Raw genomic sequence first — 15,174 nt, 5'->3', positions numbered from 1 at the left:
AAGCCAATAGGAAGGAAAGCTAGTGTTTGAACCCACTTTCACATGTCTGCCCAGGACATGTCCCCTGAGTCCAGGACAGCCAGGCACTGAGATGACTTGTAAGGTGCAGACCACAGGCTTTGGAGCCCAAAGTGAGGAGACAGCATTTCTACTGCAGCAGAGGAGGGGGGACTCCTGGAGGAGGTGTTACCAAATACGGAAGCCTTAGGCAGGCAGAGAAGGGAAGAAGGGCATTCCCGGTAAAAGACAGCATGTGAGCAAAGGCACAGAGAGGAAATGTAGCCTACTTTGATAGACCTCCAGGGGTCACTGTGAGAAAGGAGACCCTTACCCACCCTTAAGCATCTAAGGCCACCTCCCCCTTGACTTCCGTGTTGCACTTCAATAGCAGAAGTAAAGGCTGGCGGGCTGGGCCCCACCTTTAATCGCCCTCCTATAGATGGCAGGCATGGTATGGAGGAATCTTTCTGGAAGGCATCGTTTTTACTTAAACACGATCAAACCCCCACCTAAGTCATGTACCCCACACCTACTCCATGGACCAAGACCCTTTCACATGTAATTTCTAGAGTTGTAAGCCTTTATAAGGGCAGGGATTTTCTTTGTTCAGGGGCGTGGCTATTTGGGGCATTCAGACCTACCATAGCTCCAAATAAATCACCACTTCCTTCCCAGTTCTGAGTTCCAGAGGTTTGTTTTGCATCCTTCTCTGCTTCAATTGTTGGAAAATAAGGTCCCAAAGATATCTTAGCTATTCAGGGCAATTGCATTCGAGAAGGAGACCAGCGGTGGAGAGCCACCAAGGTTTCCTTGGATAAGTGAACATCTGCGAAGCCAGCGGGTGGCGAGGCTGTCTCTGATGAAGGAGAAGGCTGCGGGCTGCGGCAAAGCGAGGCAGGAGCAGGTGCAGCAGGGATGGAAGAAGGAGGGACCAGGAAGAAGGTCATCTCCAGGACAATGGGGGTGCCACAGAGAAACAGATCCCGCTAGGGCAGTGGTAGTTTGCGAGGACTGTGATTGGCTTGTTCTGGGCTTCTGTTCCGGCTGTCAGAGTGGGAAGCAGCAGCCTAGAGCTGGACAGGCTCTCTGGGATCTGAGGAAGGTGGAATTTGGGCGTCTTGGGTAGAGAACTGAAAACAGAACCTGGGCTGCGAGGGAAGAGTGAAGCAGAGGAGAATAAAGGGAAAAGGAAGAGGGGAAGGGGAGGATGAAAATGAGGTTTGCCCTCCATCAAGTGGAGCACAAACAAGCATCATTCATTCATTCACAGCACGGACTGGGTTAGGTGTGGAGCTGGATGCCAGATTCATAGGCCCTGGTACGATGTAGAATGCGTGCCGATGGAAAGGAGGAGGCTTGGCGGCGGGCTGCGTGGCTTCTCCTCTGATGAAGGGAGGGTAATGACGCCTGTGTCACAGGTAGGGCACTGAAGGTGACTATGGCAGAAGTCAAGTGCTTGGACAGGTGGCCGCCATCTTCCAGTTAGGGGAGTGATGGTCTCCTTCACTCGCCTCCCCCTCGCCCTCTCTGATCAATGTCCTTTTTACTGTTCCTTGAACTCTGAGCTGTTGCATGTAGCAGCCATAGCGCTGGTTCTCCCTCTGCTTAGAATCTCTTATCCTGGATCTTAGCTTGGCTCCGTCCATTTCATTCAGGTCTCTGCTCAAATATCCCCTCCTCCAAGAAGGCTTCCTGGACCAGCAGTCCCAAACAGCTCCCCACCAGCCATGCCCTGCCATCTCGGCCTAACCACTGCATGACGTCAGGTTTATATTCATCTGTTAACTCATTTCTCCCACTAGAAACCAAGCTCCAAGAAGGCAGAGACCTCATTCCCTGTTTCCTCAGCATGCAGAATGCCAGTGCATACTGGACACTCAGCCTAGATTTGTGAATAAATGAATGAGTGAGTGAGCAAATGTATGATCCAAATGCTCTGATAACCCAGGCTTCTGCAGCAGGACCTAGAGCGCTCTTAGGACCATGGAAACAAGCCCAGTGACACCCAAGTTTGGATCCTTAGACATGCTTTTGCCAAAGCTGAGTTCTGGGTTCTCTTGGGACTTGGGAGGGTCTGGGTGAGGGACCTGGAAAGCCAGGGACAAAGAAATGTAATCACACTTGTCAGCTCTAGTGCATGGCAACATTCTGATATCTTTTTTGGGGCCACGTCTTTTGTCTGGGTCTGGAGCCCTGAGCACACATAACACCTTCATTGGTTCCTGTGGTAGGAGACGGCCTTTCAAAAGGTCTGAAAGGGTGGAACCGATGGGAGTCCTCAGAGGACTTCCCCTCCTTTTCTGCTCCCTGGACTCTAAACCAGAGTGGAAAAAGGTGGATCATATCTCCATTGGCTTAACAAAGCATTGGCACAGTGGCTTTTTTTTTTTTTTTTTTTTTTTTTTTTTAATTTGAGATGGAGTCTTGCTCTGTGGCCCAGGCTGGAATGCAGTGGCACAATCTCAGCTCACTGCAACTTCCACCTCCTGAGTTCAAGTGATTCTCCTGCCTCAGCCTCCCAAGTAGCTGGTATTACAGGCACCCACCACCAAGCCCAGCTAATTTTTGTATTTTTAGTAGGGACGGGGTTTCACCATGTTGGCCAGGCTGGTCTCGAACTCCTGACCAGCTTATTCATTGCTGGTGGGAATGCAAAGTGGTGCGCCCGTTTTGGAAGAGTTTGGCAGCTTCTTACAAACCTAAACATACTCTTATTGGATAATCTGAAAGCTGCACTCCTTAATATTTAACTAAATGAGGCGAAAACTTGTGTCCACACGAAAAACTGCATACTAACGTTTACAAACTTTTTTTTCATGATTGCCAAAAATTGGAAGCAACTAAGATGTCCTTCAACTGGTAAACGGGTAAACAAATGCATTTTTCCAGTAGAATATTATTCAGGGATTAAAAAAAAATGGGCTATCATACACAAAAAGACATGGGGGAACCTTCAATGCATATTGCTTAGAAAAGACTACATACTGTTTAATTCCAATTATATGACACTGGAAAGGCAAAACTATCAGGATAGTAAAAAGATGAGTGCTTGTAGCAGGTTCAGGGGAAGGAAGGGAGGGATGCTCAGATGGAGCACAGAGGATTTGGAGGGTAGTGAAACTACTCTGCATGACACAGTCCTGGTAGACACATGTCATTATATGTGTTATCAAAGTCCAAGGAATGTACAAGGCAAAGAGGAAAGCCTAATGGAAACTGTGAACTTTAGTTAATAGCAATGTATCGATATTGGTTCAACTGTTACAAATGTATCACAATGATACTAGGTGTAAATATCAGGGAAACTGTGTGTGTGGCTGCCTAAGGGGAGTCTCTTCAGGAACTTTGTACTTTTTGAATCAAAGTTTTTGTAAAGTTCAAATTTCTCTAAAAAATTAAGTCAATAACTTAAAAAATAAATATATATTTTAAAAGCTGGGTTACAGTAGAGATGGGATTGGTGAGCAAGGCAAGAGTGGAGGTGGGGAGACAAGCTGTCCAGGCAGGAGACAGTGGGGCTTCCACAGGGGAGGTGATAGAGAGAAGAGGGTGGATTCAAGAGCTATTTAGGAGGTATAACAGAAAGGCGCTGGGCAGAGGCTGGATATTGAGGGGCTGGAGTGAAGCAGTGGAGAGTCAGGGAGGATTCCCTGGTAGTGGCCTTGAGCCATGGGTGGACTGAGGCTCCCCATTCACTGCAGCTGGGCTGCAGAAGGGGGAAGGGAATGGAGGTCAGGGAAGCTGCTAAGTCAGTAAAGGACCCATGGGACATCCAAACACCAGGCGTGTGGAGTGCAGGAAAGAGGCCTAGCAGACGAGAAGGCAGCCAAGCTGCCCTGCTCAGGGCCCCAGCCATCCCGGGTTCCCATGTCCCTCTCCTCTCTCTGGCAACTTCTTTTGCGCAATTTCACACCACCCTTTCCCCACATACCTGTCTCCAAATCCCTCAGCATCCCTTCTTGGAAATACACACGGAGCTTCCTACATGGAAAGATATCTTCTGTAGTGGGAATGGGTCTCTTGAGAGGTATTTAAAGTCACAAGTAGTTTGGGTTTTTATGTTTTCAAAGGGGGAGAATTTTAACCTAAGTTTAGGCTAAGGCTGTGAGGAAGATAAACCTTCTCCTTTATTCCAGCGAAGTCCCTGATGACCCCAGGGTGGGACACTTCCCCCTTCAGCATAAGGAAATCACCTGCCTGGAGACCCCCTCACCTCCCACCCCCCCCCACCTGGCGATGCTGCCTCCCAGATTCCAGGCACTTCCCCAGTCTCCTTGCAGAATAATCTACCCTCCTTCAAGGCCTGGGTTTGGGCAGGGCACACCCGTCTGCGCAGGCAGTCAGGGTCCAGGACTCAGGAGGGGCTGAGGGAGAAAGGGAAGTTATGGCTCAAGGTACCTGCGGCTTGCTGGTCTTGTTCTGTCCACTAGCTTCCCACGCTGGGATCCCTGTCATCTGGTAGGTAAGTAACAATAGGGGCCTGGAAAAGTAATCCCAGGGCCTAGAGCTCCCGGGACAGGCCCAGAGGACAGATTATATCAGCCAGTGGGAAAACCATCAGGCCCCCGGAAGGGTCATGTGGAAGCAGCGACCTTGGAGGTGGGAAGGAGCACAGTGGCAGAGTTGTTGTCCGGGTCCACCCAAGACTCCAGCCCAGCCCAGAGGGGCCAGAGCCCAGACAGGGCCCTCGTGAGCTAAAAGGCTCTTGGCTTGGCCACAGCGGAAGGCGCCCAAGAGTCCAAATGCCTTCACAAGTAGAAGACAGAGTCTCTCCCGCCCCTCAATCACATTTGACTCTGGTAAGCGAGGCACAGGTGCCAACAGGGCAGGGAGGGCAAAAAAGTATAGAAAGGAGAAACGACATTATACAGAAGGAGAGTAAAATCCCACCCCTACTCCAGCCTCTCCAAGTCACTCTCCACACTACAGCTGACTCAGGTGCTGTGCAGAACCCAAACTCCAGTGTGTGCCTGTTCACAAGGCCACACAGACATCCAGAGGCAACCCCTGCGGCATAAATAGCTCTGGCTTTAGATTCTGGCATTTCTGGTTTCAAATCCTGGCTCTACCACCTATTAGCTGTGTGACTTCGGGCAAGTTCCTTAACCACACTGTGCATCGATTTCTTTATCTCGAAACCAGGTGAGATCAGATGAGCCAGGCAAAACCCTGAGAGCAGCGTCCGGCACACAGCCAGCTTAGGTGCTAATATCAGTGGTACCTGCTGGCAACAGACATACAGACGATGAGCCAAAAACGTCCACCGTTCACGCACAGGCAAATACAAACTTTTTCTTTTAGCCTTGCCTTTTCCAGGAAAGCCCTCCTTTCTGCAACGGCCCCCTAACTTTGTGTGTGGTGTGAGAATGCACTATGGCCCCTCTCTCCCCACAGCTTTCCTCCAGCCATGTAAGGTAGGTCTTACCCTTGTTCCATTGCAACGATGGGAAAAGCTCCCGGCCCAAGGCCCACATCAGGAAGGGGACAGAGTGGGGACCGACACTCTGGTTTTTGAGACTGTCTTGCCTCAAATGTGCTGCAAGGCCTGTAGATGGTAGAAAGAGCGAGCATCCAACCCTAAACACACCAGTGGAGAAACAAGCCCACCAGGGTCTCTGCTGTGAACTGGGGAAGTCTGAGAATCCATCAGCCTTGTCTAAGAATACAGGCCCTGGGTGATAGAAAACCTAGCTAACTACCCACCCAGCCCCGGCCACACCCACCACGCTTAAACATTTCTATCAGGCTTAAATGCTGAGAGGGCAACATCTCTGCAGCCTCTAAGGAAGCAGCTGCCTGGCCCCTGACTTCTGTTTTCAGCTCTCGCCTGTCAGGAGGCTTCACACAGGAGGAGGTCCCACTGGGACACTCAGGGAAGACCAGCCTTGTCCTGGGAGGGGGTCAGCCTCTGCTGCTACCTGAGAAGCCACCAGTGGACTGGGGTGCACACTGCAGAAGGTGGCAGGACCCAGGGAGAAGCTTGAGGGTGTTGGAGTCACACTGACCTGGGCTCCCACCCAGGCTGCCCACTTCCTAGTCATGTGAACTGAGCCATTTACTCAACCTGCCATTGACTCAGTCTTCTCATCTGTGAAATGGGAAACAAGTCAGCCCTTCCTCGCTGTCTGCCCTGAGGTAATAATGCAAAAGCTCTGACACAGTTTCTGGCAGTAGAAGGTACTAGATAAACATCAGGCACTACTACGCCGCCTTCTAAGTGCCCCTTTGGTTTGGAGTCAAGAGAAGAGATCAAAAGGGAGCTCTCTGCCCACTTTTGATATTCAGGAGTCAGCAGGAGCACTCAGGTCAGAGTGATCCAGAGCCCTACAAAGGAAGGTAACGCTTCAGACCCCCACCGTTGTCTGACCGCTCTGAACTGGAAGGATGAGTTTAGTGCTGCCTCTAGGACCAGAGAAGGGCACATGGAGAACAAGGGTGAGTTGATGTTGATTTTTACATTCTCAACCTTTGGCTGGTGCCAGAATAAACATCTGTAGCAGGAGTAAATGAATGAATGATAGCAGCACCCCGCATTAGCATTGGACACAGAGTCTCTCCTAGCTCTGGCTTCTCCTCAAATGGAACAATTATCTCAACAACAACAGTCACAATTAAAACCCAGCACTGGCCCTATGAGCCAGGAAGCCCAGCGTGTTGACACTGCAGGCCTCCTCTGCTGGGGTGTGAGGACCCCGCCTCTGGAATCCCAGGCACAGGCCTGTGGGTCCCTGGCTTTATCTCTCTGTTTTCTCCTTCCTCCCATTGTCCTGGCTGGCTTCCCACAGCCCTAGGCAAGCCCCAGCTTTGTTTGGAGGTCACTGGGCAGCGCTGACTGCCCTAGAAGTATTTGGTTAGAGTGGAAAGGCCAACGCCCCTCCCAGTGAAGCATTCCTTTCTGATCTTTCCCAGTGACCCTCCCCCACATAGTTTGGTTTCCTCAAAGACATCAAAGGCCACCACACTCCCATCCCTGCCCCCAGCCCTAGTGGGAGGTGGGTGATCAGAGGCCCCTGATTAGCTAAGGTAGGGGGCGGGCAAAAAATTATCGAGGCACACGAATAGCCAGGACCAATAAATTAAAATACTACACAGGGACAGCAAGGAGGGGTATGGGGTGAGAGCAGGGTGCCAATCCGTCCTTCCCTAGCAGAGGAAATTCAAAAGCACCAGAGGTTTCTGAGGACTCAGCTAAAGCAACAAATGATCCCTCAAAGGCCTGAACTCCGAACCCTCAATGGTGGTAGTCAGGAAAGCTTTATGTCTGGGAAGACCCCAGACAGCAGGAGGCAGAGCCAGGGCTGGTCATGACGCATCCGTTTTTTTAACTGATTCCCAGTGACTGGCTACAATGCAAGACTCTAGTGCCTCTTTTCCAAGACAGACAAGTAGTAAGCCCAAAGAATCCTGGTTTTCTGGTATGGGTGGTACCCAGCTCCAAGAGGGTGGCCTCTTTCTCATCCTCTTCCTCCTGTCCTCCAGTGACTTGACTCAAATGAGCTTCTCTAATTGTCTCAGAGGGTGATGGAAAACGTTGATGACAAAAGTATGACAATATCAGTTCTATTCATTTTGCCTTAAACCTAAGTCAGGACTTTTACTTTTGATAGCAGCAGAAGGCAAATATGGGCGGGTCCCGGGTGAAACCCCATCTCCAAGCTGAAGTCAGTTTAAAGCCTGAAAGTCAAGCTCTAGGTCAAATTCACGGGCCAGATTGAGAACCTGTCTTCCAGTCTGGTGTGCTTTCCTCTGATTGATCCCTACCCTTTACCTAATCTACAATTACCTACCCTTTCCTAATCGGCTTTCTACACTGTTGTGCCCACCTTTGAGTGGTGTCTTTGCTTTAATTTTTTTTGCATTCTCCCCATTCTGAGTCTATAAAAAGCCTTGGACCCAGCCACACTGGGAAGAAACCACCTGACTTTGGGAATGGGGAAACCCCTCCATCCCTGTATTGCCTCTCCACTAGAGCTCTTCCATTGCTCAGTAAAATTCTTCTCCACCCATCCTCACCCTTCCAATTATCAGCATATCCTCATTCTTCTTGGACATGGGACAAGCGTTTCAGAACCACCAAATGTGGGTACGAGCTATAACACAAGCAGGCCAAGTGAGCAGGGTGCCTCCTATGGCAGGCCTGGGGCTGAGCAAGGCCTGGGTACTGGGGGGCATTGCCAGCTGTGGATGTCCCCAATTGGCAAAGTGGCCAAGAAACATTCTGTGTCATTTTCTGATGTTGTAATGAATGAAGTGATGATCTGGATAATAGCAGCAGCTCACATTCACTGGGGGCTGATTATAAGCCAGAAGTGTCTTATAATGAGGATCATATGTCTGATCCTCATTGCAAGTCAGGGAGAATTTGTTCAAAGACTCAGAAAGTCTAAGAAAGCTACCCAACGCCATACAGCTAGTGGGAGAATGAACTCAGCTCCACCTTCGTGTGAGACTCTCAGTCCCTTTAATTCCCTTAACTTGGTTCAGCAGGATTTACATTATACAGCTGGGGAAACTGAAGCCCAGGTGGATGATTTATCTCATTTGTCCTCAGAATCAGGGTCCTGGTCTTCACTTGGGGTCTGACATTTTCCTATAGTTAGCCTGTGTCTCCTCAGCTTTTGGGGAAGGACAGCTGAGAGGGGTTGTAATTCCAGAAAGGTGGCTGTCCCTCGAACAGTGGGATGCTACTTCTAGAGTGAAGTGCTGTGGCTAGGAAGGGATGGCCAGCCAGGAACTACATTTTCCAGCCTCCTTTGCACCTATGTGGTCATGTGACTCATTCTCACCAATGATTGTGGAAGTGACTTGAGCCAATGTGATAAGCAAATAAGTGAGCCCTCTCCACTCCTTTCTCCTTCCATGTTGACCTTGGAAGCCACACAATGAAGATGAGAGAAACCTGGGACCCAAAATACTGTGTGGACAGCCACCCACCACTTTCACTGAATTGTTGCTGAGTGAGAAATTAATGTGTACTGTATGAAGCCACTGAGATTCTGGGTTTACCTCTTACATCACCTGACACTGCCTTAACTCATATACTAGTAGTCTTGGTTCTCAATTGTTACCAATAATTTATCCACAACCATTCTTGAAAGTGTTGAGAAAGACCCCCAGATCAAAGTTCATTTAAATCCGAGAATATTTACTGAATGCCTCCTAGCCGTGGCCCTGTCTTATCGACACGTAGAAGCTCTCTGGTATCCCTATCCCTGTACCCCTACTCCGCCTTTCCTGCCTATGGCAGCCAGACCTCTAGGAGGAACTGGCTACACCTACTGTTGCCATTTCTCCATCTTCCACTCACACCTCAACCCCTCCAGTCTGGCTTCCACTTCCAGCCACCCTCAGAAACAGACTCAGCCAAGCTCACTCTTCCTCCACAACAGTCAAGATTATAGTATCTTGATATTCTGGATCCTCAGCTCCTGTATAAATGACCCCACCTTTCAGGAGCGCAGCCCAGCTGACCACACAACCTGTCCACAGACCTCATTCTTTCTGACTCTTCCTACTACCTCAAGGGATTGTTTTGCTAGTTTCTGTAAAGTTTTGCAGAAACCCATTGTGTGCTAGACAATGTTCTGGCCAGGGATAAAGAAGAGGAGGAAGAGGTAAAGAAGAAACCATCCCTGCCCTTAAATGGCTTTCAGTTCAAGTAGGGTCAAGTATATCCCCATTCTTCAGATGAGAAAACTGAGGCTCAGAGAAGGTAAATGTCTAAAATAACATAGCTGATGAGTGTCATCTCACCAATGGACCCCACACAGAAATTATCTAAGAAAAATAACCAATGACGATGATTCAATAATTCAAGAGATGATCAATAATTCAAGAGAGGCCAGAACCTTAATATGCACTTAATTAATCATTCCAATATAGCAACAAAAAAAAAAAAAAGAAAGAAAGAAAGAAAGAAAAGAAAAAAAGAAAGAAAGAGAGAGAGTGAGAACAAACAATCCCAGGTCCATGTTTTTTCTACCTGATTTTACTATTTGTAATGTTCCAATTAAAAGTCAACCACTATCAATAATCCCCAGTGGGACCCAAGGAAATGTCTTGGTCCTAATTTTAGCTCCATGAAAAACAGTCCAATATCATATTAGATAAAATTATTTGACTCTAAAAAGGGCTCCATCCCCTCTCTGTGCTTCAGTTTCCCCATTGTACACTGAGGAGTGTAGTGAGAAACTAGATGGTCTCTCCGGCTTATTGCAATGTTCGATGTCTGTGATTTTAGCATGTTCCTACTTGTTTATCAGACATCAGCAGCTGCCTCCTCTATCCTTCTGTACGGTAAAAAGTGAACATTTTACTGAGTGCCTCTCTGGTGTATCACAAGCACCGACTCACTGTATTAGGTTTTATGTGCTGCTCTAGAGGAATATCTGAGACTGTTTAATTTATTTTTTAAAAAGGGTTACTTGGCTCATTCTTCTGCAGGCTACACAAGCATGGCACAGCATCTGCTTGGCTTCTGGTGAAGCCCCAGGAAGCTTTTACTCAGGGCAGAAGGTGAAGGAGGAGCAGACATATCACATGGCAAGAGAGGAAACAAGAGAGAAGCTATGCTTCTTTCAACGCCAGCCCTTGCGTAAACTAATAGAGCAATAATTTACTCATTACTGCAGGGAGGGCACCAAAACATTCATGACATAAAGGGTCCACCCCCATAACCCAAGCACCTTCCACTCGACCCGATCTCCAACACTGAGGGTCAAATTTCAACGTGAGATTGGGGCGAGGGAGACGAATATCCAAACCATATCACTCATTTATCCTTCATGGCCACCTAGGAAAGGATCAGTTTATGGATGAGGATCCCGAGGCTCAGAAAGTTTAAGGAACTTGCCCAAAATGCATAGCAAGTGGCCAAGACAGGATACAATCCCAAGTAGTCTGGCTTTCAAGCACCATGTGGCACCTCCCACAGTCTCGTCTATGGCAAAAGCCTCTGTCCAGAGCTTCTGAGAAGTGGACAGTGTACCATATGACCCTGTTCACTTGCCACAGATGATTGGACTAGGGAGGATGCCTGTGCCCAGGGCAGTCCACCCATTAACCACTAGCAACAAAAGGCATAGCTGGGTGTGGAAGGCCCTGCCTAACAGCAGGAGGTATTTGGGTTTGCACAGGGAGGCTCCTAGGGCACCGGCCAGTTGGCTGTGATAAACTGAACTGAAAACCATGAGAATGAGTGGCCCAGGAACCAGGTGGGTCAAGGTTACTATGAGTGAGTAGACCACGCTAGTCAAAGCACAGAAAGCGTGGGCCACCCTGAAGGAGCCTGGCCAGAGACAGAATTCTTCTGTTTGCTGGTTCCAGGGGCTCAGAGGTGTTCCAGTTTTGCCCCTTGGATTTCCTTGAGCCCTGACTGTATCTTTTATTTATTTATTTATTTTTTGAGACAGAGTCTCACTCTGTCACCCAGGCTGGAGTGCAATGGTGTGGTCTCGGCTCACTGCAACCTCCGCCTCCTGGGTCCAAGCAATTTTCCTGCCTCAGCCCTGAGTAGCTGGGACTACGGGTGCCTGCCACCACACCCCACAAATTTTTGTATTTTTAGTAGAGATGGGGTTTCACTATGTTGGCCAGGCTGGTCTCGAACTCCTGACCTCATGATCCCTGCCCACCTCAGCCTCCCAAATTGCTGGGATTATAGGCGTGAGCCACCACACCTGGCCTCCTGACTATATCTAGACAGCAACCTTCCTTGGCCAGCACTACTGCAGATGGTTCTCTGTGTCTTTAGAACTCGGGAGCTTCCAGAAACCAAAACTTTTGAGCAAATCAACTCCCTTTCCCCTTGCCAGACACCTTTGCCTGGATCTGTCTGTACCTTTACAAAACCAACAGAAGGTAATAAGTAATAGTAAGCCATTGGCTCAGGCTCTGGACTTTTCTGTTACATAGAGATTTTTGCTGTCAGAATATTTATTGTAATAGGATTTAACAAACAGAGCCCTGGCATGAGAGATGGTATGCATAAAAGAAAAAGAAAGGGGGGAAAAAGCCTTCAAAAAAAATGGAAAAAGCAGTGTGCATAAGAGAAAGGAGAAAAGTCAATTAAATCATGATAATTACTTCCGCTGCCATGCCCAAGAGCAGCATGAGCGTCTATTAATTAGGAGTTCCATGTTGACTGTGGCCGTTTGACTTCAACGAGGCTGCCAGTGTGCGCCATAATAACATTCTCCTGGAGAGCAAATGTGTGAAAATATTTTCACCCTGACAATTAGCAGTTTTAAAGAACCCGATGCACGTACACATGCGCACAATCCACCTCCCGCCCCCGTAACACACCACACACACACACACACACACACACACACACACACAGAGCAAGTTCCCTGAGCCCCTGCAATTGGCCTGAAATGCAGCCGTTTCTGCTGTCCCCAGTCTCTATTCCCCAGAAGTCAAGTTCCCCAACCCCAGTCCCTGTAATTATTAGCTCCTCTCATTAGCACTCAGCAGCTTGCCTGGGGGCAAATTCCCAGCCAGGAGCACAGAGCAGGAGCCTGGAGGAGGTAGCAATCCCCTGCCAAAGGCAAAATCGGGCCAAACCACTCCAGAGAAGAGTCCGCCTGAAGGCAGCCTTGACCGAGCGGAGCTCAGAACAGCCTGACTCCATCCCCAGATCCAGCTCCACATCCAGACACCAGGTGCATCCATGGCTTAGATTCCAGGGAATCCATAAACAATCCCTGAAACCAGAACCTGGGAAGTCAGGCAAACGCCCTGCTGTTTACCCAGGAGGGGTCTGTCTGGCCCAACCCTGGACTACAGGGTTGGGAGGGATGTGAGATCACCTAGGCCATTTGGCAGATGGCTAAACAGCTTCAGGGAAGTCAGGCCACGTGCAGTTAGTGGCAGGACCAGGACTCGGATCAAGGCCCCTTTAGCCCCAGCCAGGACTCCCCACTTACATTATAGGCCCATCTAGGACACATTATATCGTATATTATTCTTTCAGTATAATAACCGTTACTATACAGGGCCTGGCACATAAGCGGTCAATACGTAAACTGTTCACTTCCTCCTCCCATTCCTTGCAAGGATAAGAGTCAGACATTGACTACTGTGTTTCCCAGCCCCGAGGACTAGTGCTGTGGGCATAAGGCAGATGGTGGGGAATAGGGGTTGCTCTAGCTCTTCCCGGAGTGAAGTGGGCACAAAGGAGAGAAGCTGGGAGCCAGGTCTCAGACAAACACAGGACATTGGGTCACCCGCTCATCTGTACTGATCAGCTGGAAACAGAGAACCCAGGCAAAGACACAGGGTCGGGCCCCTGCTGATGCTCTCTGAAGGGCTGGCTCAGCTAGGGGGGCCGAGCCAGGAAATCCTCTGGCGCTCGATCCTCAGGCTCTCCATTGCTTCAGAACTGGGGACAGAGGAAGGTGAGGTTCAGGGCCCTGGAAGGGCTACGTCCTGGAGGATGTTTAGAAATAGCATCCCCTGCCCAGGGAGGGCTGCATGGGTAGGGCCTTGGAGGGAAATGGGCTTTCCTGCCATTCACCGTCAGTTCTGTACCAGCCAAGTTAAACAACAGCGGCTTGCCCACATCACCCACCTAGCCATTTGCAAAATTTGGATATCCTCACTTGCAGGCCATGCTCCCTGCTCTCCTAACTTAACAGAGGCTTAAAGGCTAATAGGAACAGGTATTAGCATTCAACATGGAAAGAATCAGAACTCTGCAGATCCCTACCTCAGCCCTACTTCCTGGATAGGTGATAGGTGATCTCAGCTACAAGCCTCTCCTCTCTAGCCTCAGACCTCTCATTGACAAAGCAGGACTTCAGTTACCACTAAAGACTACTGTCGCACTGGATTAAATGAAACCACACTGGCAGAAGTGCCTGGACCACCGTGGTCAGGTGGCCTGGGTGACTTCAGCTGCCGGGGACTCATTTCCCAACTGTATCAAAGCCCTTGTGCACTTTGGTGGCACACTGAATCGGGGTTCCCAAGTCTTCCTTCTCCATGAAACAATGACTCACCCCACTCTTGCTATAGCCTCACGTGGGTGGAGTGACTGTCCACCCCTTGAATTTGGCCCTGTCCGCATGACTTACTTTGACCAAAGGGATGTCAGAGCAGAGGCATGATTGCGCCCAAAGCTGGGAGGGTCCTCTTGCCCTCTGTTCAATTGTTGTGAGAAGAAAATCTCAGTAGTCACTGCCCCTTCAGCCTGAGTCCCAGAATAAACACATTTAGAGCTGACCACAGGGCCCGGGCAGCTGCTGGCCCAAAGAGGAAGAGAGACACAGAGAGGGAATGTCAACCCCAACCTGCAGCCAAGCCTGGAGCCCCAGGCCGAGGTCTGGGCCAGCCCAGCCATGTGGCAGCTGGCCTATAGCCCTTGAGCTGAGAGTAAATGTTGGTTTCAGCCACTGAGCTTCGGAATCTTTTGTTATGTGGCATTACTTTGGTGATAACCAATATAAATTCCATTTTACTCTGAGAAAGAGGCAGAGTGACTCGCTCAAGCTCACAGTGAGTACAGACAGCAAAGTCAAGGCTGGAACCCAGGATGGCACATCGTGCACGCGCATGCCATCAGCTGCCTATCCAGCATGCTGATCTTGTGGTGTTCACCAGGGCATCCCCAAAGGGAAGCAAAACAGGCCCCCAACCCTGCTCCTAGTCTCCAGCCTCACCCTTCCCTGAGAAGAAGCCTTCATTCAGGTGTCTCCACCTGCTAGCCCCAGTAGCTCACTGCACATCTGGCACCAGAGCCCAGCAGGCCACAGGATTCCCCGACCTAAAAGTTGCCTCACCAGGGCCTGGCACTCTGCTGTACTGCTCTTCCTCGGCAGGAATAGAACAGAGGTGCAATGGGGGGAAGAGGAGAGGCAGACAGCAGCTTGGAAAAGAAAGCTGCCAGGCTGGGCTCCTCCTGCTCGGGAGGCACCAGGGCCTACCTCCTTCCTGCACCCAGACAGCAGCAGCATCCCCCCAAGAAGTCTGTATCACTTGCATTTGGAGGCAGGATTCACTGGAGTCAGGCAGGCTGGGGAAAAGCAGGGGGACATGGGAGAAGCTGCCAGTCAGCACCAGCTTCTCATCAACCCATTCCCCAAGCGATTCTCAGGGTGCAGTCTCCAAACATGTGTGGGCCCTCACCTGCTCTGAGGAAGCAGCCTGGTGTAGCAGAAAAAGTGTATCTGTGGC

The 15,174-nt window shown here is 49.7% G+C and overlaps 1 protein-coding gene across 7 annotated transcripts in view; it reads right to left on the bottom strand.

The window, feature by feature from the left end:
- Positions 1-15,174, bottom strand: part of TSPAN18 (tetraspanin 18) — a 204,262-nt gene that overhangs the window by 96,819 nt on the left and 92,269 nt on the right. Inside the window, exon 3 of one of the 7 annotated variants that reach the window (XM_074401345.1) lies at positions 15,127-15,174. This exon is cut by the window's right edge and continues 211 nt beyond it. The exons of the other annotated variants lie outside the window; for them this stretch is intronic. The gene's annotated coding sequence lies outside the window, so the exon portion shown is untranslated. The remainder of the gene's footprint in view (positions 1-15,126) is intronic. 7 annotated transcript variants of the gene reach the window in all.

Source organism: Saimiri boliviensis, chromosome 6, assembly GCF_048565385.1.
Source record: "Saimiri boliviensis isolate mSaiBol1 chromosome 6, mSaiBol1.pri, whole genome shotgun sequence".
Taxonomy (NCBI): domain Eukaryota; kingdom Metazoa; phylum Chordata; class Mammalia; order Primates; family Cebidae; genus Saimiri; species Saimiri boliviensis.
This window is presented reverse-complemented; position numbering and strand designations above follow the sequence as displayed.